This window comes from Schistocerca nitens, chromosome 2 (assembly GCF_023898315.1).
Source record: "Schistocerca nitens isolate TAMUIC-IGC-003100 chromosome 2, iqSchNite1.1, whole genome shotgun sequence".
NCBI classification, from domain to species: Eukaryota; Metazoa; Arthropoda; class Insecta; order Orthoptera; family Acrididae; genus Schistocerca; species Schistocerca nitens.
In genome coordinates, this window is record NC_064615.1 from 908,292,348 (window position 1) to 908,317,171 (window position 24,824).

Consider the following 24,824-nt stretch of genomic DNA (forward strand, 5'->3'; position numbering starts at 1 on the left):
TCAAACCAGTCTCAGGACTGAAGACAACAACAACAACGAGTTTCAAATGGTTCAAATGGCTCTGAGCACTATGGGACTCAACTGCTGAGGTCATTAGTCCCATAGAACTTAGAACTAGTTAAACCTAACTAACCTAAGGACATCACAAACATCCATGCCCGAGGCAGGATTCGAACCTGCGACCGTAGCGGTCTTGCGGTTCCAGACTGCAGCGCCTTTAACCTCACGGCCACTTCGGCCGGCAACGAGTTTCTTTGGTGCTTCAATGTACGATGAACACTCTGATGATATTCTGGCACAGTATATTGTATTGACAGAGGTACTCGATAGCTATTCATCGTTTCTGCAACTGTCACCACCGTCTCGCTTTACATTGACTTTGCGTTAAGGGGCGGAGCGACGATTTCTGGCGCACACATAGTTTGTCTTATGCGGTGCGAAAAAGGGACGTCGGTAACTGCAACAATCAGTTAGTTTTCACCAGAAGACGGCATGTAGATGCACATTTCAGTCTAGGGACAGCAAATCTCCGTGCAGATCGTATACTCTCGGCTAGTTTCGGGCCCGCAGCTCGTAGCGCTTTCTGGTGGCAGACAGTGAGAGCTTATAGTCGCTTTTAAGAGTGCCTACACATATTGTTTAGTGCTGCACAGGTTAATGTTTACTTATTAACATTACTAGTTCGTCATATCTTCAATATAGTGCAGTGGATCCCACACTATCTATAATATTGCCAGTTGCCAACTTGTTTTTGCGAGTATCTTAAAGAAAACATGTACAGTATTATGTTAGCTCTAACTTGTAAACAACAGAAACCAAAAAAAAAAAAGAGGAAATCGGTCTGACAACGGCTAAGAAAACGGCGCGATTTGCCGTATGAAAATTTACTTACTAAAATCATAATGACGGACCTGGGATTACTTATAAACTATTTACAGATGAGTTTGCCATTTTACAACAAATTACTAACTTTCAAATGACACAAAACACAGAAGCAAGAAACCTTAATGCAGCCTAGATAGGTGGCGGAACAGTTAGTGCAATGGACGACGGTTCAAACTCGCCTCCGGCCATCCTGATTTAGGTTTTCCGTGATTTCCCTAAACCGCTTCAGGCAACTGTCGGGATGGTTCCTTTGAAAAGAGTATGGCCGATTTCTTTCCTCTCCTTCCCTAATCCGATGGGACCGATGACCTCGCTGTTTGGCCCTCTCCCCCAAATCCAGGGTATCTCATGCAACAGAAAGACCAGGGAATTACTGTCCCGTACAACTATCAGATTAGGGAATTGCCACCCTACGCATATACTACCGTTAATATAACAACCGAAACGACTACATATAGGGTGGTGCTGCGACTGGGAAGCATCAATTTCTGGTGAGTACGCAGCATTTCGTAAAGTGATCAATCATGGTACTGCACTAACCCAGATAGCCATCATCGCAGAGTGTGGTGGTGACATGGGGAGAGGTCCGAGTCATCCAATGTTTTGGAAAGGTACAGCCATGTTACTCCTGACGTCTTGGTGTAGGGAGTCATGGAGTATGATTTGAGGTAATGTTGGCCGTGACTGTAAAAATCCAGATATATCCACAATAGAACATATGTGGCATCAGGTCAGATGTACGTTCCATCCCAGTATCTTGGATATCAAGAACAATAGTAGGCCAACTTGCCTTTGGAAGGGATATGATGGCTTTATGGCACACTTCCCTACCGAATCTGTGAATGCTCCCAGGCCAGAGGGGATTCAGCGTCATACTGATAAGTGGGCTGATACAGCACTTCTTTTTCTAGAGGTTCTGGCTATTCTTTGTAAATCTGTCTCGAGTTTGTAATCACTGTGATAACATTACATACTCTTTAAACCCATACAGTTTTATTTCGTTTCTTACCCCGCTTCTGGGCGCTTTTGCCAGGCAGTGTAGTTCAAAATCAATTTCTTTTTTTAAATTAGTGGTCATGTGAATCTTCTTCTAAGTACATTGATGAGTCATGTTTTAGTAAGTTAGGAACGGAGATTATAGGAGTAAAATAGTTTCTGTTGTGAGACGCAATTACTTACACTTGTAATTACCAAGACACAATAAGAGTCACTTCGAACTTCAAGATCTCGTCAATATTTTAGAAAAACTGCATTGGACGCAACGGAGTTACGATGCGTCGCACATTTTACGACTCATTAGTGAAGGTAATTTTCCAAAACCGTATTCTCGAAATTGCGTATGAAATTGCCCAGAAGATGTAAAAGAACCTTCGCTCCTCGAAAAAAAGGCAGTAAGGGAAACACAGCTAAAATACTCTCGAAAGAAATTAGTCAAATACCAAGAACAATAGCAGAAAATACTAGAAGGCCATCAAAAAGTACTACTTCCTCGTAGGGTTTGGTTCCATTGAGAAAAATATTGAAAACTTTTCCATTCAAGTTATACTATGAGAAAACTACATAATAAGAGAAAATTGGCAAGATTTGGCCATTAAAACACCCCATAGAGAGAAACAATGAGAGTGTACATTAAAAGCAAGAATTAGGTAATAAAATAGTCATCCAATTTCATAGTGTTATCGAACAATGTAGACAAGATAAGAGTTTCGGAAGATCTATGATGAACATGTTACCAAATTATTGCGGTTATTACGGTGTCAACCTTCTCATTCTGTTCATGGTCGGTCCTGACATCTTCTTCGAGAAAAGCCCTTCTTTCCCTCTTCCCCCCAATACTCACTTGCTTACTTGAAAAGAGAAAATTTGCTCATGATTCAGGTATAGCGCCAAACATACAGCTTGCTAAGTAAGACAGTAGCTGAAAGGTAAGAGGAAGGCAAGGGAATACCATCTCCAATAGCACCATGCTAGTAAAGCACTTGAGTATTCTCACAAACAGTCTGGTTGATCAGAAAACAGCTTTACCTTCAGGTCTACTAACAAACAACACACGGCACATCTCATGCATACGTGACGAGCGGGAATGTACATTGATTAGCACACTGTACAACAAGGGTACGAAACTAATGATAATGAGCAATGCCACAGTTAGATCTCAGCAGTACCTCGTAGGGCACGGAAAGCTCCAGATTACAGAGGTTAATGCAGTACCGAGGTTGCATCGAGAGCCGAAAACATGGCTAGCCCATAATACTCATGTCTTCACAAGAAACTACTATGTACACAGGGTGTACATAAAGTCCGGGAACAGTATCTATTATATATTGCACAAAACTAAACATTGCACAGATGTCATTCACATTGCATTTTGAAGAGAAACTCTGAAATTTGTTTTACAAACATTCTATATGCGAACCATGAGTGACCCGGAAGACGTCATTACGGTAATCGAATTCTTGCCATACCGGTCCCAGCATGGCATCGTCAACTGTGGCAGTCGCTTCCGGTATTCTCTCCCGGGACTCTGCTAAATCACCTAGTAGAAGCGGTACATACATCAGATCTTCAATGTGTCCCCGCAGAAAAAAGTCACACGGTGTGAGGACTGGTGATCGGGGAGGCCTTTCCATGAAACAGCAGTCCCCTTCTGTAGCACGGCCGATCCATCGACTAGCGCTGACTATCGGCAAATTACCAAACAACGCTGTGAAAAAAAAAAAAAAAGAAAAGCTTTCAGAGTTTCTCTTCAAAATGACATATGTATGATATCTGTACAATGTTTGGTTCTTGTGCAATAAATAACTGAAAGTGTTCCCGGACCTTATGTACACTCTGTAATTACTGTAGTTACGAAACAAACTGCGTGTAACATTTGAAAGTAACTGTATAACTTACGCTTTAATCGCCGGAAACAATGAAATTAGTTAGAAATTACACTGACAAAATATCTCCAGAGTAAGCAGAAAGCCACACCAATTCTCAAGAAAAGTAGGTAACAGAATCCTCACAGTTATCCCTACGCCAAATGACAGGGACAAAATTTAACAAACAGTACCAAGAATAAGTGGGCGTATCACATCGTTTGTTATAACCACACACCCCCAACATACAAAATTACAAGAACGGAGTGTAAGTAGGCTGTTTAGGTTTTTTTATTGGTAACGCCACCCCTGTTGCGTTGCGCTAACAAAATATTGTGTGTCAGTTTAAGCACAGTCTTGTAAAATTGTTCAAAACAGGGGACGTTTCAGGAGTAGCAGTACAGCAAATAACATCAATTTTTTTCTAAAAGTCCATGAAAACCCACCACGATAATAAAAAGCCTGACTGTTGAGGTGAAAACCATATGTGAAAATTAAGACCAGAAACCAAAAATGACAATTTATTCATATAAATTTAATCTCTGACAGGTCAACATGCATGAAAGACTGAAAGCATTCCCGAAAGGAAACCATATTTGTCGTTTAAAGCTTAGCGTTATACAAGTTTTGCGTAAAACTTGGAACCTGGTGCCAGGGGCAACATCTGCATTATCAATATTAACTACGTTGTATATATACATGGTGTCTGTTCTTTCGGACGTGTCTGAAAGAGCAGACACAGTTTTGATCCAGCGGTCGCTATGAATGAAGACACACAGGAATTACAGAAATTTTCTGCCAGCGGGCTTTGATTGAAATCAGTGGGGAAAGCTGAAAATTCGTGCTGGATTGGGATTTAAACCCGGGTGCTCTGCTTACTAGTCAGATGCTCTAAGCACTAAGCCATCCCGATACAGTGGTCATTGCAACTGCACGGATTACGCTAACGCATCTCCGTTTTGACTCAAATTCTCAACTCACCCACACACAAAAAATGTAATTCCCCTTGCCCATTATGCTCATTACTTGAGGCGTTTTGCAAATTCTCGTAAGAATTCGAGCCTGGTGATCTTGTGCACTGAAGAGATTATTGGCCGTCTCGCCTTAACTATGTATATATCTGGTGACTATTTCTCGGACCTGTCTCAAAGAATAGACACAATTTTGATACAGCAGCCTTAATTCATAATGGATTCTCGATCAAAATGGTGACTCTTTCTTTCACGTACGTCCGGAAGCACCAATATATATATATATATATATATATATATATATATATATATATATATATAAAATTAAGGAGAGACCACCAATGATCTCTTCAATGCTGATGCACACCAGGCTCCAATTTTTAACAGAATCAGCGAACTACCGCGAGTAATGAGAATAATGGAGCAGGAGTACTACATTTGTACTGTATAGGTTGAGAATTTTGGTCTAACTGGAGGTGCGCTAAAGATAATCCGTGCAGTTGCAATGACCACTGTGTCCAGATGGCCTATTGGTCAGCTCAAAGGCACAGTAAGCAGAAGACCAAGGTTAGCGTCCTGGCCCAGCACAAATTTTCAACTTTACCCATTGATTTCAATCTACGACTGCTCGTAGCTAATGCCTGTTATTCCTTTGTGTATTAACTATAATGCCATGTATAATACAATCACATCACAAGTATAATTACAACGTCACATAATTCGTCAAATAGGATATTTGACAGAATATTTAGTTCTCAGTGCCTAGCAGCAACTACGATCAGAAGCATATAAAGTTACAAGTATTAAGAAAATAAAACAGTAAACAAACATCATGTGTTTTTATAAAGCTTGGAGAGCAATTATAAAATTTGCATGTAAAATGAATAGCAAGTTAAGAAATGTAAAAGGTTAATGAAAACTTTGAAACCTATGACGTTAATTTACTGTTTTGATTCCTTAATGTTCTTGTCTTCATATGTTTGTGATCGTAGCGAATGACGTGACATGCATACCGATACTTACTGTAGGGAAACTAACATTGTAATTGTATTATATATGACATTGTAATTATTACTGTTAATACAGATGGTTCCCTTGGCTTTATGTCTCAAGATAGATGCAGAACTGGTTTGATGCTAACCTTTGAATGGGCTTAAATGCATCCGTCTGTGTTATAAATAGTCCGAGATTAACTTTGCGATCCCTGCAGGAGCGATACGTAGGAGACTCAAGAATGTTTTTCATTTCTTCAATTAATACTGCTTCCTGAAACTTTATTAGTAGTCTTTCATGTGATTACTGGCGTCTACCTTCAAGACATTGCTCATTTAAACTTTTCAGAACTACTGTTGCACTCTCCCATAAGTCGAACGATCCTGTCACACATCGTACCATTCCTGTTTCTGTACATTAAAAATGGTCTATTTGGTAGGTGTCTCAAAAACGTGAGAAATATTCTGAGACGGGACTCATAAGTATCATCCCAGAGAACAGAATTCTTCCACCTGTGTTACTTACGATGAGCCTGTCTGATCATACAGTTTCGTATCTCTACAAATTGTTACCCCAGGATGAGTTTACTGATTGTATTTGTGCTTCACTGATATTCTGGTTATAGGATCAACTTCGTTGATAATAAATTTGTTTGAGACTGAAAAACTTGTGTCCACAAATCAGCAAGGATTTAGAAAGCACTGCTCCTTGAAAACTTAGCTTGCTCTTTTCTCAGACGATACCTTGCCAGCCGTGGATGAAGGGCTACAGGTGGGTTCCATATTACTATATTTCTGGAAAGTATTTAATACGGTGCCTCAGTGCCGACTGTTAGTGAACGTTCGAGCATACGGAAAAGGTTCCCAGAAATATGAGTGGCTCGAGACTTCTTAAGTAAAAGAACCCAGAACTTTATCCTCGACGGCGAGTGTTCGTCAGAGGCAACCGTATCGCCAGGAAAGAGCCAAGGATGTGTTGTAGGATCGGTCTTGTACTCCATATACGCAAGAAATGGCTCTGAGCACTATGGTACTTAATAGCTGTGGTCATCAGTCCCCTAGAACTTAGAACTGCTTAAACCTAACTAATCTAAGGGCATCACACACATCCATGCCTGAGGCAGGATTCGAACTTGCGGCCGTAGCGGTCGCGCGGTTCCTGACTGACGCGCCTAGAACCACTCGGCCACTCCGGCCGGCCATATACGTGTACATCTACATCTACATTTATACTCCGCAAGCCACCCAACGGCGTGTGGCGGAGGGCACTTTACGTGCCACTGTCATTACCTCCCTTTTTTTTCCTGTTCCAGTTGCGTATGGTTCGCGGGAAGAACGACTGTCAAAGACTCCGTGCGCGCTCTAATCTCTCTAATTTTACATTCGTGATCTCCTCGGGAGGTATAAGTAGGGGGAAGCAATATATTCGATACCTCATCCAGAAACGCACCCTCTCGAAACCTGGCGAGCAAGCTACACCGCGATGCAGAGCGCCTCTCTTGCAGAGTCTGCCACTTGAGTTTGCTAAACATCTCCGTAACGCTATCACGGTTACCAAATAACCCTGTGACGTAACGCACCGCTCTTCTTTGGATCTTCTCTATCTCCTCCGTCAACCCGATCTGGTACGGATCCCACACTGATGAGCAATACTCAAGTATAGGTCGAACGAGTGTTTTGTAAGCCACCTCCTTTGTTGATGGACTACATTTTCTAAGGACTCTCCCAATGAATCTCAACCTGATACCCGCCTTACCAACAATTAATTTTATATGATCATTCCACTTCAAATCGTTCCACACGCATACTCCCAGATATTTTACAGAAGTAACTGCTACCAGTGTTTGTTCCGCTATCATATAATCATACAATAAAGAATCCTTCTTTCTATGTATTCGCAATACATTACATTTGTCTATGTTAAGGGACAGTTGCCACTCCCTGCACCAAGTGCCTATCCGCTGCAGATCTTCCTGCATTTCGCTACAATTTTCTAATGCTGCAACTTCTCTGTATACTACAGCATCATCCGCGAAAAGCCGCATGGAACTTCCGACGCTATCTACTAGGTCATTTACATATATTGTGAAAAGCAATTGTCCCATAACGCTCCCCTGTGGCACGCCAGAGGTTACTTTAACGTCTGTTGACGTCTCTCCATTGATAACAACATCCTGTGTTCTGTTTGCTAAAAACTCTTAAATCCAGCCACACAACTAGTCTGATATTCCGTAGGCTCTTACTTTGTTTATCAGGCGACAGTGCGGAACTGTATCGAACGCCTTCCGGAAGTCAAGAAAAATAGCATCTACCTGGGAGCCTGTATCTAATATTTTCTGGGTCTCATGAACAAATAAAGCGAGTTGGGTCTCACACGATCGCTGTTTCCGGAATCCACGTTGATTCCTACAGAGTAGATTCTGGGTTTCCAAAAACGACATGATAGGCGAGCAAAAAACATGTTCTAAAATTCTACAACAGATCGACGTCAGAGATATAGGTCTATAGTTTTGCGCATCTGCTCGACGACCCTTCTTGAAGACTGGGACTACCTGTGCTCTTTTCCAATCATTTGGAACCTTCCGTTCCTCTAGAGACTTGCGGTACAAGGCTGTTAGAAGGGGGGCAAGTTCTTTCGCGTACTCTGTGTAGAATCGAATTGGTATCCCGTCAGGTCCAGTGGACTTTCCTCTGTTGAGTGATTCCAGTTGCTTTTCTATTCCTTGGACACTTATTTCGATGTCAGCCATTTTTTCGTTTGTGCGAGGCTTTAGAGAAGGAACTGCAGTGCGGTCTCCCTCTGTGAAACAGCTTTGGAAAAAGGTGTTTAGTATTTCAGCTTTACGCGTGTCATCCTCTGTTTCAATGCCATCATCATCCCGGAGTGTCAGGATATGCTGTTTCGAGCTACTTACTGATTTAACGTAAGACCAGAACTTCCTAGGATTTTCTGTAATGTCGGTACATAGAATTTTACTTTCGAATTCACTGAACGCGTCACGCATAGCCCTCCTTACGCTAACTTTGACATCGTTTAGCTTCTGTTTGTCTGAGAGGTTTTGGCTGCGTTTAAACTTGGAGTGACGCTCTCTTTGCTTTCGCAGTAGTTTCCTAACTTTGTTGTTGTACCACGGTGGGTTTTTCCCGTCCCTCACAGTTTTACTCGGCACGTACCTGTCTAAAACGCATTTTACGATTGCATTGAACTTTTTCCATAAACACTCAACATTGTCAGTGTCGGAACAGAAATTTTCGTTTTGATCTGTTAGGTAGTCTGAAATCTGCCTTCTATTACTATTGCTAAACAGATAAACCTTCCTTCCTTTTTTTTTTATATTCCTATTAACTTCCATATTCAGGGATGCTGCAACGGCCTTATGATCACTGATTCCCTGTTCTGCACATACAGAGTCGAAAAGTTCGGGTCTGTTAGTTATCAGTAGGTCCAAGATGTTATCTCCACGAGTCGGTTCTCTGTTTAATTGCTCGAGGTAATTTTCGGATAGTGCACTCAGTATAATGTCACTCGATGCTCTGTCCCTACCACCCGTCCTAAACATCTGAGTGTCCCAGTCTATATCAGGTAAATTGAAATCTCCACCTAAGACTATAAGATGCTGAGAAAATTTATGTGAAATGTATTCCAAATTTTCTCTCTGTTGTTCTGCTACTAATGCTGCTGAGTCGGGAGGTCGGTAAAAGGAGCCAATTATTAACCTAGCTCGGTTGTTGAGTGTAACCTCCACCCATAATAATTCACAGGAACTATCCACTTCTACTTCACTACAGGATAAACTACTACTAACAGCGACGAACACTCCACCACCGGTTGCATGCAATCTATCCTTTCTAAACACCGTCTGTACCTTTGTCAAAATTTCGGCAGAATTTATCTCTGGCTTCAGCCAGCTTTCTGTACCTATAAAGATTTAAGACGTAAGAGCAATCTGTGAACGCTTCCTCTTGATGCTACCTGTAATGTTAGAATACATGTGCTGCTCGACACAATCATCTCGGTTAACTATTTAAGAGTAACATTGCTCATCCATAAAGAAAACGGCGTATAGAACAGTAGTGTGACCCCTTCTTGAGTAATGCTCGAATGTCTGGGATCCGCACCAGGTCCGACAAAAGGAACACATCGAAGCAATTCAGAGACAAGCTGCTAGATTTGTTACCGATGAGTTCAATCAATACGTCAGTATTGCGGAGATAATTCGTGAACTCAAATGGGAATCCCTGGAGGGAAGAAACGTTCTTTTCGCGAAAAAATAATAAGAAAATTTAAAGAAGAAGTATTTCCAGCTGACAGAGGAACGATTCTACGGCCGCCAGCGTAGATTTCACGTCAAGGCAAGAGAAAAATGGCTCGCACGGAGGCATATAGACAATCCGTTTCGAATGTAACAGGAAAGGAAATGACTAGTAGTGAAACGAGGTACTTCCGCCACGCACCGTACAGTGGATCACAGAGTTTGTATGTAAATATTGGTGGAGATGGGATCAGGGTCAATTTAAGATCCAAGCAACACAAGCAGCCGCTTCGGGCAGAAAAATTGTATTGTGTGGAAAGATGTTCTCCAATCGGCTCTGTCTAGCGTACTATTTTCCCTCGTTCAGTGTCCAACTTCACATTTATGAATATTTAAAATAAGCTGCTTCTCTTTGCCTCAGTTTGGAATCTTATCCAGATCCAACTTGATATTTGTGTATATTTTTTGCAGAACTTCTTTATAAATAACTGCAGCTTCGGTGAAGAGTGTGGGGTCTTTGTAATACTGTGTGCCAGGTTATTAGTATAACGATGTCAATAACAAGTGACACACCATACTTTTCAGGTGTATGCCATAACTTCTTTCCAATTCTGTCAATGACACTCCATTCAAGTCAACGTAAGTCCTCTCTACCAAGGTATCTTCAACCCAGTTACAAGTTTTGCTTCATATCCCATACAATTGTTCTTTTATAAAATAAATAAATATTTGCGTGGTACCGATTCAAACGTTTTCCGGAAGCCAAGAAATACTGTATCCACCCAACCACCTAATCAATGAACGTTGTGCCAGCTCCCTCGGTATGGGTCTGAAGCATTGCAACTGTGGAACGCTTGGTTTCCTCCAAACTTTGCAACATGTGAATTACCGTCTCGTAAGGGATACCTTAGTGGTAAGAAAGCCCTATCAAAACTGGGGATGGAGAGGTGGGGGGTGGGGCTGATAGTGGGAATCCTGGATGCTTGGAGCAAACTCAGCTAATCGTGGCTACGTCTCATTATCTCTGTAAAAAATAATTTCTGGTGACACTCCCTACCATAAGCGGGAAGGAAGTTAGTTGTAAAAATAAGCATAAATCTGGAATGCAATGACCAATACCCGTCAGACGAGGCAGGCTTTTGATTTATTGTTTGGGAAGACGAACTGGCGTTGGAACTTGGGCAGCAGATTAAAGAGAAGCAACATAGCTTCCTTTATTTTACGCGATCCAGCCCAGAGGACAACGCGACGTCACAGTTAGGGCTCTCCATCTGCTTCTGTCTTCTGCTTTGTGTATCCAGTTCCCTTGAAGAGTACCAGCTGCGGCAAGTCTTGTCTTACCCCATCCATACATCTATCTACTTCTTAGATCTTCCCAATGGTCTGCTGCCTGATAGGATCCAACCCATTTCAATTTTGGGTCATTTCGATTCTTCCATTCTCGGAACGTGTCCAGCCTCTTGAAGCCCTTTGCCTTTCATTATCCACCAATGTTAGGCTCCTTCTATAGCTCTTCTAATTCTGTATTGTGGCACCGTCTCCATTGTCTAGAAATTGGATCCCAGGCTGATAAATGTCTGCATGCTATTAGGCAATGTCATATGCAAAGGCCAGCTAGATAATAGTTTAATTGTCGATTTGACAACCCTGAAAGTTTGTTGAAGTCCCACATTATCTTTTATTCCTTGTCTTAATCTTATTTCCATTTAGAAAATTTCTCCCACTTTATTGCCTATCTTAACCGTAGTTTTTGTATCATTTAAGCATGTCTCTACGTCTCATCAGTTTCATTGGTACATCAAATTCTGTCATTGTTTTAATCACTGTATGAGTACTCCTTGAGGTCTATGAAGAGGAGAGGTAATTCTCAACCACATTTGCACATTTTGTGACAGGCCTACTTTAAGACTAAAATCTGGTCCGCGGTTGATCGCTCTCTTTAGAAACCTCCTTGGTAGTGTCAAGTTATTTCTGTTGCCATAGGTTTATTTGTTATAGTATGCAGCTGGAGAAGATTTCGTTACATATATTGACTAGCGCAGGTTTATGTATAGGGAATATCACAGCTACCTTTCCTCCTCTGGTACTGGCTGTTCTGTCAAGATGAGAGGTGACGGTCACTATGAACGTGACAGCGACCCAGAGTTATGAAATTTGTTTGTAAAAATGACAGCAGTCAAATACTTCTTATTGAATTGGAATTTAGATCGTTTTGATCATCTTCAGATTGATCTGCACTCGTGAAGTCAAGATTAACTTAATTAGACTGTGGATTCTTGAGGAGAGAACTTTGTCTACAGCCTTGAGTTCAGTAAGAATTCCATCCTCTCCTGGATTTGCCGTTTTTAAGGTTTCTAATCTTCAATGTATGTCGAAGAGCCAATCAAGAGTGTAAAAAGAAAAAAAAAGTCGAAAGAGGAATGAAGGTGGGAGGCAACTGATACCAATGCTGGCATCTTGCTAGATGTAGGGACAACTTAGAAGAGGTGTTAAAATGAATAGGTAGAAAACGCAGAATAAGACTTGAAAATAAAAAGTCATACGTAGATTACGAAAAGTGGTAAAAAGGAGGATAGTAACTTGCTTGTCCTTAAAAGTGGGAACGACACGGAAGTGGAACACATGTTTCCTATGTAGGGAGTAGTTGACCCAGGATGGACTATGAAAGGCAGGCAGCAGACGCAGATTAGTTCATATGCAGAAAGCATTCTTAGATGAAAGTTCTCTGCAAATATCAGATACTTACGTAAACTGTGGAAGAAATTTCTGAAAGTATTTGTCTGGTGCACTGCATGGACGTGAAATGCGGACACTCGGAAATCCTGAGAAGAATGAACTGGAACCATTTAAATGTGATGATAGCAAAAAATTTCTCCGATACACACGATCGAACAGCGGAGGAGTGGTACTCAAGCGTCAACTTTAGGTTACAATATCTCCGGATGTAATTAACATCTTACAATGCAACAAACGGCACTGATTACGTATTTGTTTACATGTTCGGATGTGCTAACAAAACTAACGGGGTTCCATTTAAAAAAACGTAGGTTTGTGTTAAAAACATACTTCCGTGCATTTTTGTATGGTTTGTATTAAACAATTACACTAGCCCCTCTCCTCACGTTCGATCTGTGGAATCGATTCGTCAGTATTTGATGTGGTTTACGAAATATATCTAGCGGAAACGTTAGGTGACTCACCCTGTATATCGCGCGTAAGGACCACGAAGATGAGATACGAGAAATTAGGGCTCATTCGGAGACGTACAGGCAATCGTTTTCTCCCGCTCTATTTGCGAGTAGAACACGAGGGGGATGACAAGTAGTGGTGCAGGGTACCCTACGCCACGCACCTTACAGTGGGTTAAGGAATATCTATGTAGATGGAGATGTAGATGCAGACTTTTGCAGCACTGAATACACAATTTAAAAAAAAGTTCAAATCTGTGTGAAATCTTATAGGACTTAACTACTAAGGTCAACAGTCCCTAAGCTTACACACTACTTAACCTAAATTATCCTAAGGACAAACACACACACCCATGCCCGAGGGAGGACTCGAACCTCCGCCGGGAGCAGCCGCACAATCCATGACTGCAGTGCCCCAAGACCGCTCGGCTAATCCCGTGCGGCTACAGAATTTCGAAGCAGCCTAAGACAATAGATATATATGTTGACAGTGCAGCAGCATTTTCATGTATTCGTGTGTTTGGAACCACAGTGTTGTGCAAAATGACGAATGTCGAATGTAACTGTCTCTTGACGCCTCACTGTCAAGTAACATAGCTCGTTGAAACTTGGACCTTACACAGAAAGAACTGTTGTAGTATAGTAAAGGAGGAAAAAGAGAACCGCAATGAGACTATCAGAAGTGATACTTTTATTCAAAGACAATAATTACGCAATTAATTACGGTCCCCTGGACATTACAAAAGGTGGGAAACTTTTTTAATAGGGTGTGTGATCGCCACGGATGACAGCGCAAGCTCTACGACATGGGTCTCATGCTGGCCAAAGTTGATTAATAGGTCTTGTGATACGTCGTTCAACTCTTCCACCAGTGCGGTTGACAACTGCTAGACGGTCACTGGCGCATGTGGGCGTGCAGCAATACGTCTTCACAGCACGCCTCACACGTGCTCGATGGGATTTAAGTTGGGGGAACGGGCAGTCCTGTCCATTCGCGGAATATCATTTAATTCTAAGACCACCTTCACCTGCACTATTCGAAGCTGTCACATATTAAATATGAAGTCAGGGCCGAATGCTAGCCAAAAAAGACGCTAATGGGGGAGAAGTACAGTGTCACAGTAACATTGTCTGGTGAGTGGACCGTGTTCGAGGATTTGGACGTCAGTGTGCACTTGCAACAATATGCCCCATTACACTGTAACGACTGTAGCGCCAGAACTATCATGTTCGACGTATGGCGAGAGGTGGAAACATGTAATGCGTCGAACATGGTGTGATAGTTGTCCAGGTGGTGCGTGGGGAGACAATGTTCCATAGCTGTACTGACCTCTAAATCTTTGAATACGATACACCCAACTGTCAATAATATTATGACGCTTTATTTCTTCCCCGTGTGCGTCTTTTCAGGAATGCACTCGGCCCTGATTTTATTTTTATAGATGGCAAGGCGTGATCGCATCAAAACGCGTGGGTGGAGGAGCTCTTGGAACGAGAGGATATTCCGCGAATGGACTGACCTGACTGTTCCCCGAACATAAATCCCATCGTGCACGTGTGGGTTGCTCTGATGAGGCGTACTGCGGCACGTCCACATGCTCCAAGCGCGCTGGTGGAGGTGTGGAACGCCAGCGACAAGAACTGCTACTAACCTTGTGGCCACCATGGGAGCACGTCGGAGAACGTCCATTACTGCCGTGGTTATCACACACCCTATTAAAACTGTTTAATACCTTTTGTAATGTTCAGGCTATCGTCATTCCTCGAAATCGCTTCAGTGAAATTATTGACTTTAAATAAAAGCGCTGTTTTTGTTCGTGTCATTGCGCAGGTCTTTCAGTTACACCTCTACGCCATACTGTCTATGGCCACGAGAAATGTACTAGTACCAAAGATAGGCCTTAATTTGAGGAAGAAATTTCTGGGAATGTACGTTCGGTGCACAGCAGTACATGGTAGTGTGGGAAAACCGAAACAGAACAGAATTGAAACATTTGAGGATTGGTGCTACAGGAGAATTGTGAAAATTAGGTGAACTGATTAGGTAAGGAATGAGGAGGTTCTCTGCAGAGTTGGCGAGGAAAGGAATATATGAAAAACAGCGACAAGGAGAAGGGACAGGAATAACTTAAGTGGTACTAGTGTGGGATGTACAGTTTTGAACTGTAGAAAAAGACAAAGACTGGAATACATCCAGCAAATAGTTGAGGAAATAGGGTGCAAATGCAACTCTGATATGGAAAGGTTGGCACAGGAGAGGGACTCGTGGCGGGCCACATGGAACTCTTCAGAAAGCTGGTGACTAACAACAAAAAGGGGATTATACTGTCGTAATTCTCTCTACGATGGTCCTAGTTTCATTGAGGTATGTTACGTGGCAGTGAAACATCATACAAAATTTACTTTCGTCCTTAATTTTTGCTCACCAGTGTACATTAGAGCTTAAATGCACATCCTTGTGACAGAATTTCGAGACACTGCGTGTCACCGGTGTATCTGTAAGTAGCAAAAGCAAAACAGACGTTCCGATTTTTTCCTCTGTCGATACCGGCAATTTTCTCTTAAACTGTAAAGTAGCCTAGTACTTTCGAGAGTTTTCTCTCGTAGTGTGTTCCGATGACCCCACCCAGGGTAGGAGACCGACCTCGGCCAAGGTGAAGGTCAGCACGGCGCTTAGCATTTGTATGGCTTGCGGAATTCTGCGATACTGTCCCGGCGCCGCGGCGATGCAAATGAGGGAATTCCCGACGCCAAGGGCACTGCACCCCTAGGCTTTTCCGAGCCGTGCCGCGCCATTTGCAGTTCCGGACGACTGGCGAGGAAAAACAACTTTAGCAACGCGAAGCTGTCGGTTGCATTTTAAGGTAATTGCAGTCGTTTGCGAGAGCACAAGACTCTATGTGTATCGGCTTAGCTCTCCCATTAACAAGATTTGCGCAGCCAAGGGAAAAATATTGTCACGGCTATGTTCCATTATCGGTTCTCAGTGAATACTGCCAACAGTAAGCAAATCCTGTCGCTTTGTGATTATGTAAAACAAAATGACCCTGCTGTTCTCTTTACTCAGTAATGTCAACTCGAAATTACTCTTTACTCCTATACCTTTTGAATACACTCCTGGAAATGGAAAAAAGAACACATTGACACCGGTGTGTCAGACCCACCATACTTGCTCCGGACACTGCGAGAGGGCTGTACAAGCAATGATCACACGCACGGCACAGCGGACACACCAGGAACCGCGGTGTTGGCCGTCGAATGGCGCTAGCTGCGCAGCATTTGTGCACCGCCGCCGTCAGTGTCAGCCAGTTTGCCATGGCATACGGAGCTCCATCGCAGTCTTTTAACACTGGTAGCATGCCGCGACAGCGTGGACGTGAACCGTATGTGCAGTTGACGGACTTTGAGCGAGGGCGTATAGTGGGCATGCGGGAGGCCGGGTGGACGTACCGCCGAATTGCTCAACACGTGGGGCGTGAGGTCTCCACAGTACATCGATGTTGTCGCCAGTGGTCGGCGGAAGGTGCACGTGCCCGTCGACCTGGGACCGGACCGCAGCGAAGCACGGATGCACGCCAAAACCGTAGGATCCTACGCAGTGCCGTAGGGGACCGCACCGCCACTTCCCAGCAAATTAGGGACACTGTTGCTCCTGGGGTATCGGCGAGGACCATTCGCAACCGTCTCCATGAAGCTGGGCTACGGTCCCGCACACCGTTAGGGCGTCTTCCGCTCACGCCCCAACATCGTGCAGCCCGCCTCCAGTGGTGTCGCGACAGGCGTGAATGGAGGGACGAATGGAGACGTGTCGTCTTCAGCGATGAGAGTCGCTTCTGCCTTGGTGCCAATGATGGTCGTATGCGTATTTGGCGCCGTGCAGGTGAGCGCCACAATCAGGACTGCATACGACCGAGGCACACAGGGCCAACACCCGGCATCATGGTGTGGGGAGCGATCTCCTACACTGGCCGTACACCACTGGTGATCGTCGAGGGGACACTGAATAGTGCACGGTACATCCAAACCGTCATCGAACCCATCGTTCTACCATTCCTAGACCGGCAAGGGAACTTGCTGTTCCAACAGGACAATGCACGTCCGCATGTATCCCGTGCCACCCAACGTGCTCTAGAAGGTGTAAGTCAACTACCCTGGCCAGCAAGATCTCCGGATCTGTCCCCCATTGAGCATGTTTGGGACTGGATGAAGCGTCGTCTCACGCGGTCTGCACGTCCAGCACGAACGCTGGTCCAACTGAGGCGCCAGGTGGAAATGGCATGGCAAGCCGTTCCACAGGACTACATCCAGCATCTCTACGATCGTCTCCATGGGAGAATAGCAGCCTGCATTGCTGCGAAAGGTGGATATACACTGTACTAGTGCCGACATTGTGCATGCTCTGTTGCCTGTGTCTATGTGCCTGTGGTTCTGTCAGTGTGATCATGTGATGTATCTGACCCCAGGAATGTGTCAATAAAGTTTCCCCTTCCTGGGACAATGAATTCACGGTGTTCTTATTTCAATTTCCAGGAGTGTATATTCATCCCTCGAAAATTTGAAGTTCAAGAGAGCTAACAAAGAGTTAAAATAACTGAGAGTTCGATTTCGTGAAAGTTTAGCTGATCAAGATGGATTCAGTAAAAAGTGTGAGTACTCAAATTAAAAGAAAGTTAACTTCTTTATCTAATTAATTATTTTTTATTTATTTTAAAATGTCAGACATACAAATATGCGAGAATAGGGGAAAGTGTTTGGTACACATTTCAGACTTTCGCCTCTACCCAGTCGTGTAATAGAAGTTAAATGTATTTTCATGTTTCATTTTTAAAAGATGACACTCACCATTTAAGTATCTCAGTCTTTTCCTGAAATGACAAAAATTACTCCGCAAAACATATTCCAAGGTACAACTTGGTAGATCAAGGCAGCTGTAACGAAGTGCAGCAAGGCCTGCAAAGGATCGCCGCTTGGTGCAGGGAGAAGCAACTGACCCTTAAAATAAACGATGCTTGGTGCAGGTAGTAGCAACTGACCCTCAAAATTATCAAATGTATTGCAAATATATAAATGACCTTTAACGTGTGATTACACAATTGCAGAAAAGTTACTGGAAGCAGTTACTTACACAAAATAGCTAGGAGTATGGGTACGAAGCGATTTAAAACGGAAAGACCACATAAAATTAATCGCGAGTAAAGTAGTCCCGCCCGCCCGGCTAGCCGCGCGGTCTAACGCGCTGCTTCCCTAGCGGGAAGGCGTACCGGTCCCCAGCGGATTAGTGTCGAGGTCCGGTATGCCGGGCAGCCTGTGGATGCTTTTTAAGGCGGTTGTCCGTCTGCCTCGGCGAATGCGGGCTAGTTCCCCTTATTCCGCCACAGTTGCACGATGTCGGCGATTGCTGTCCAGACACTGTCTCCATGTATGCGTACACCATAATTACTCTACCACGCAAACACCCGTCTGGCATGAGACGTTTGGTGTGAGGCGGTGGTGGGGTGAGTGGACTGCTGTGGCCTGCTGTGGGGTTGTGACCTACCGAGGACTACGGTGGGACGAAGCCTCTCCAACGTTTCTAGGTCCCCGGTACAATACACACTACACACACTACACACACACACACACACACACACACACACACACACACACAATACACAATACACAAAGTTGTCGCCAGACTGAGATTCACTCGAAGAATCCTCAGGAAGTGTTGTCCATCAACAATAGAAGTATCTTAAAAAACACACATTCGACCAATACTTGCATATTACTCGTCATTATGGTATCCGCACTAGACAGAACCGATACAATAGGTTCACTTACTAAGCGCGAACGGGTTATAGAGAATATCAACAAACTCCAATGGCAGACACTGTAAGAGAGGTGTTAAGTATCACGGTGTGATTTATTGCTAAAGTTCCGAGAGCGCACGTTCCTAGAAGAGTCAACAAATACATTGCTTCGTCTTATGCACGTCTCGCGGAAATACCATTAAGTTAAAATTAGAGACATGTGAGCCCACACCGAGGATTACCAGCAATCCCTCTTCCCACGAACTATTCGTGACTGTAAAAGGAAAAGGGAGAAGTGCTCACACACCAAGGTGCCTTACGAAGAATAGATGTAGATGTAGATTATCTTATAAATATTAAATTTAATGTCTGTCTAAATTGTTTTGGAACATTGCAGTGTTCTCCACGCCTTTATAGACTGAATTGCTCCACGCCAGCGGTTCTTTCTGTCATCAACGAATGTAAGATCGGGAATGATCATTTTAAATATAGAAACTGGTCGTCTAAAAATAAAAATACACATCCTAAATGCGATCACTACTGTGTTTATTACATAAGTTACATGTCTTGTATTATTCCTCTACTACACACTAATAACCGGTAAATGAAGTCAAATTTAGCAGAAGTATTACAAAAACCAAGTTCAATACATTTTGAAATAGAAGCTATTTGAAACTAATACGAATTTTCAATTTCAAGACTGGTAAAACTGTTAAGACATTAAAGAAACTCAATTCATTTGCAACTATAGGATTTTGTATGGCAAATGAACTTCCGTTTCATGGCACAAGGTGGTGCATGATTGACGAAGTATGGCTTAATTCTAGCAATACGAACGTATTTTCCATAATGCATGTCACCAAGCGCGAAGGGAGGGGGGTACTTAATGACCTTCACAAAGAAACTGCAAAAAAGGGTTCGTTAACTCGTTAACTTTTATCTTTGTTAAATAGGTACTAAAGTCTAAGGAGAGTCGATAACCCGAAAATATCCATTGGACCGCTCTTTGCAGTATCAACACGCCGGCCGGCGTGGCCGTGCGGTTCTAGGCGCTTCAGTCTGGAACCGCATGACCGCTACGGTCGCAGGTTCGAATCCTGCCTCGGGCATGGATGTGTGTGATGTCCTTAGGTTAGTTAGGTTTAAGTAGTTGTAAGTTCTAGGGGACTGATGACCACAGATGTTAAGTCCCATAGTGCTCAGAGCCATTTGAACCATTTTTTGCAGTATCAACGCATTTTCCGTAATGGGTACACAAAGAGCAGCGGTACTTTATGACCATCAAAATTTTTTTAAAATACAGATCCCGTTAACTGTCACTTAGTTTATTCACAACATCCATTTTAATATATATAGAAGTGAAGGAAAGGTCCAGAAGTTAAAAATGTGAAGATGACATTTTTTATAGAAAGCTACATTTAATACAATATTTAAATTTTTGGGTCATGTTTTACTTAAAAATTCAAAACAGCTATAGCATCTGCTCTAGAAATCATTAAAAACAATAAATATGTTTTTCTAAATTTTAAAATACAGGTTATATGACGAGTTTATAATATTTTCAAATGGACTCCTTGTGGTGTCACCGCCAGACACCACACTTGGTGGGTGGTAGCGTTTAAATCGGCCGCGGTCCGTTAGTATACGTCGGACCCGCGTGTCGCCACTATCAGTGATTGCAGACCGAGTGCCGCCACACGGCAGGTCTAGTCTAGAGAGACTTCCTAGCACTCGCCCCAGTTGGACAGCCGACTTTGCTAGCGATGGTTCACTGACTGCATACGCTCTCATTTGCAGAGACGACAGTTTAGCATAGCCTTCAGCTACGCCATTTGCTACGACCTAGCAAGGCGCCATATTGAGTTTAATTACTTCAAGAATGTATTCTGAACACACAGTATTGTGAATCATGTACCGTCAAGGGCGACGTTCATCATTAATGGATTAAAGTTACGTATCAAACTAATTACGTCCGCTTTCTGAATTCTCATTCCTTGTCATATTCCAGACCTCACGTCAGTATAGTTATTCCCTCCTCATGGCAGCCTGCGTGAGCTAACATTTCGGACTCCCCTCGTAAAACGGTGTTGGCTCTTCAGCCAACACAACATTCCTCTCCTGTGCCAACCTCTTCATCTCAGAGTAGCCCTTGCACCCTACACCATCAATTCTTTGCTGAGTGTATTCCAGTCTGTTTTCCTGTACAGTTTTCCGTTTTACAGCTCCTTCCAGTACCATGGAAGTTATGACCAGATGTATGTACAGCCTTTCCCTTCTTGTAGTGTGTTCCATATATTCCTTTCCTCGCCTATTCTCTGGAAAATATTCTCGTTCATTACCTTATCAGTGCGCTTAATTTTCAATATTCTTCTGTACCATCACATCTCAAATGCTTCGATGTTTCTCTTTCTTGCTATTCCCACAGTCCATGTTTCGCTACCATACAATGCCGTGCTCCAAACGTACATTCTGAGAAATTTATTCCACAAATGAAGACCTGTTTTTGATGCTAGTAGTATTCTCTTAGGCAGGAATGCTACTATGAAGGGTGAAATGTCTATACTGTTCATCATACTAAGAGTGCTACTGATATCAGTTGAAAATGAAATGAGTTATCAAGTTAACTGCTCAGGTGAAGAGAGACACTCTATTTTGTGCAAGAATTTCTTATGTTTTAAAAGTAATTCTATGAATTTCGCACTTAACCTTGTTTCAATGTTTTTGATGTGATGTACTAAGCAAGCCAGTGATGAGACAAATGAGGATGGCGTCCAAAATTGCATTGCAGCAATGTCTTCCAAAGTCTCATCAGTGTGTCACTATTCTGTGAAATAATTTGGAAACTGTGAGACAGAAAATGGATTCGTCTCCCCTCAGTAAGTAAGAAAACGATGAACAATACCTTACTGTTGCGTCCAAATTTCCTTCATTAATGCACCACTTCAGTAGAATGAAGTACTACATCAAAAGATCAGCAGAGGTAAAAAGATTTCGAAGTGGTGGAAAAATTGGAAGCTTGTTTAAAGATTCACGAATATAAAATGGTGTAATTCACACATCGAAAAAAAAAGGAAAATGTAGTATCCAATGAGTACAATATGTGAATGAGTCAGCTGGAATCAGTCAACTATTCACATAACGGGGCTAACAATCTATGGGGATACTAAATGGAGTAATCGTGCGTGCTCGAATTCGGTTCATGTGGCCTAGAGAGCAGATTGCTTACAAAACATTCTTGCACATTTAGAAGAATGTGTCGCATACATACCTAAAAGGATTAACAGTGGTCACTGAATGCACATAAATGTCATCATTAATGGTCACTACTTTGTTTGGCACAAAGTTTCACGGAAATGGTTGTACTTACAAGCCAGTTTATGAGCGAAAACCTACTTACAATTCTGACTGTCATCTGAACAGTATGGAATATTGCTCTTGTCGAGGGAACATTATTTGACAGTAGCTCATCACCCGAAATCTCTGAAGTACGGTAACATGAGTGATCTACGAAGTCATACAAGCCCTGAACTCGACACAATGGGAACCTGGCATGAACTACGTTAACATGCCTGCTTTGCCATCTTTTTCATGGCCTTATTCTACATCTTCACGAGGACGGCATGTTAACCTGGATGTGACAATTTCGGTAGAAGAGGACGGCTGCATGCCCTCTCCCCGGTACGGATGAATTTGTGTACCCAAGCTGTCTGCGTCTAGTGTTATCCCAGGTGAAAGTGGAAGAAACTTTTCGAAATATTTTCGAATCGTCGGATGTGGGATTTCGCAAGGAAGATTAAGATTTAACGTCCCGTCGACATCGAGGTCTTTAGAGACGGAGCACAACCTCGAATTGTGTCAGTGATGGGGAGGCAAATTGGCCGTGCATTTTCCGGGAGCGATACAGGGAATCACCGAAAATCAAAATCCGAATGGCTGGACGCGAATTTGTACCTTCGTCCTCCCGTGTGTTAACCACTGTGCCACGTCGGTTGGTGCGGGACTTACAGGGTGTTTCAAAAATGACCGGTATATTTGAAACGGCAATAAAAACTAAACGAGCAGCGATAGAAATACACCGTTTGTTGCAATATGCTTGGGACAACAGTACATTTTCAGGCAGACAAACTTTCGAAATTACAGTAGTTACAATTTTCAACAACAGATGGCGCTGCGGTCTGGGAAACTCTATAGTACGATATTTTCCACATATCCACCATGCGTAGCAATAATATGGCGTAGTCTCTGAATGAAATTACCCGAAACCTTTGACAACGTGTCTGGCGGAATGGCTTCACATGCAGATGAGATGTACTGCTTCAGCTGTTCAATTGTTTCTGGATTCTGGCGGTACACCTGGTCTTTCAAGTGTCCCCACAGAAAGAAGTCACAGGGGTTCATGTCTGGCGAATAGGGAGGCCAATCCACGCCGCCTCCTGTATGTTTCGGATAGCCCAAAGCAATCACACGATCATCGAAATATTCATTCAGGAAATTAAAGACGTCGGCCGTGCGGTGTGGCCGGGCACCATCTTGCATAAACCACGAGGTGTTCGCAGTGTCGTCTAAAGGCCTGGCCAGACAGAATCCGGCCTGCCGCTGCGACGGACGGCGCAGCGGTTGGCCGGACATGTCAGCGGCCAGGGACGCCACACAGGCAACGGCCGGCCGGCCGGCCGGCCGCAGCGACTCTTCATGCGTCGGCTGTTACACTGTGGAAGGGGCCGAACCCCATTATTAAGCTTGCATGCGTAGTGCGATTGTCTTGCGTTAGACGATTTGGAATCTTCACGCGGGACACGTTATCTTTGTGCGAGTTCATTTTTTTTTTAATTGCAGAAATGAGTAGCTTGCACTAGAGATACGTAATGGCACCAAGAAGAGGAGATGTTGGGTGCACGACATTGATAGCAAGAGAGAAAGCTTAGGAGAATACCATCGTCTGTGTATTGATCTAGAGTCAGACGAAGATAGGTTCTTCAAATATTTTCGTATGTCGCGAGAATGTTTCGAGGAAATGCATCGCCTGATAAAAAGGTAGCACCGAGAAGTGCACAACGAACTGGAGAAAACCAATTGATACAAGGCACAGACAAGCCGTTTGTTTGAGGTAAGTTTTACCGTTTGTGGCCTCTTTGCGCTTGAATTAGAAGTCATATAAATTATTCCATTTCAGTTTTGCTGTATCATATGAAAGGTTCGGCGGAAGAAAGTGCTATCCCACAACGTATTTACTAGTGGAGTGATAAATTTATCTGCAGTGTTTACAAATATAGCAAACGATAGTAACATCTAGTTCCGTATGTCCCGCTAGAGAGAACTTTCTACTTATAGATTATTTTGTTTCATTGTATTCATAACATTGTCATTGAATTTAAACAAACATACATTTGGTCGTTAACTTATCTATTCGTTCTATCGGCATACACTATTCAGCTTTCTATCAAGAGTATATCGAGGACAAAAGTATTCTACCTCCAGATACTTGACTACAGGCGACAGTCACCAGACCATAGCTTTTTCTTTTCGGTTAGGACGTTCAACAGTCTCGGAAATTGTGAAACAAGTGTGCCAAGCAATATGGACTGTTCTACAGCCCAAGTATTTACCTACTCCTACAACAGAGATGTGGAAGAAATCTGAAGAAGGATTTCTAGAACGGGGGGTTTCCGAACTGCCGTGGAAGCATAGACGGAAAGGCTATCAGGTTAAAAATGCCCGAAGGATAGTAGATCGCAGTTCTTCTGTTACAAACAGTTCTTTTCGCTAGTTCTCCTGGCGATCGTTGATCCATACTACCGAGTTTACAGTAGTTGATATTGGAAGTTATGGACGTCACAGTGACAACACTATTCAGCTTTCTATGAAGAGTATATCGAGGACAAAAG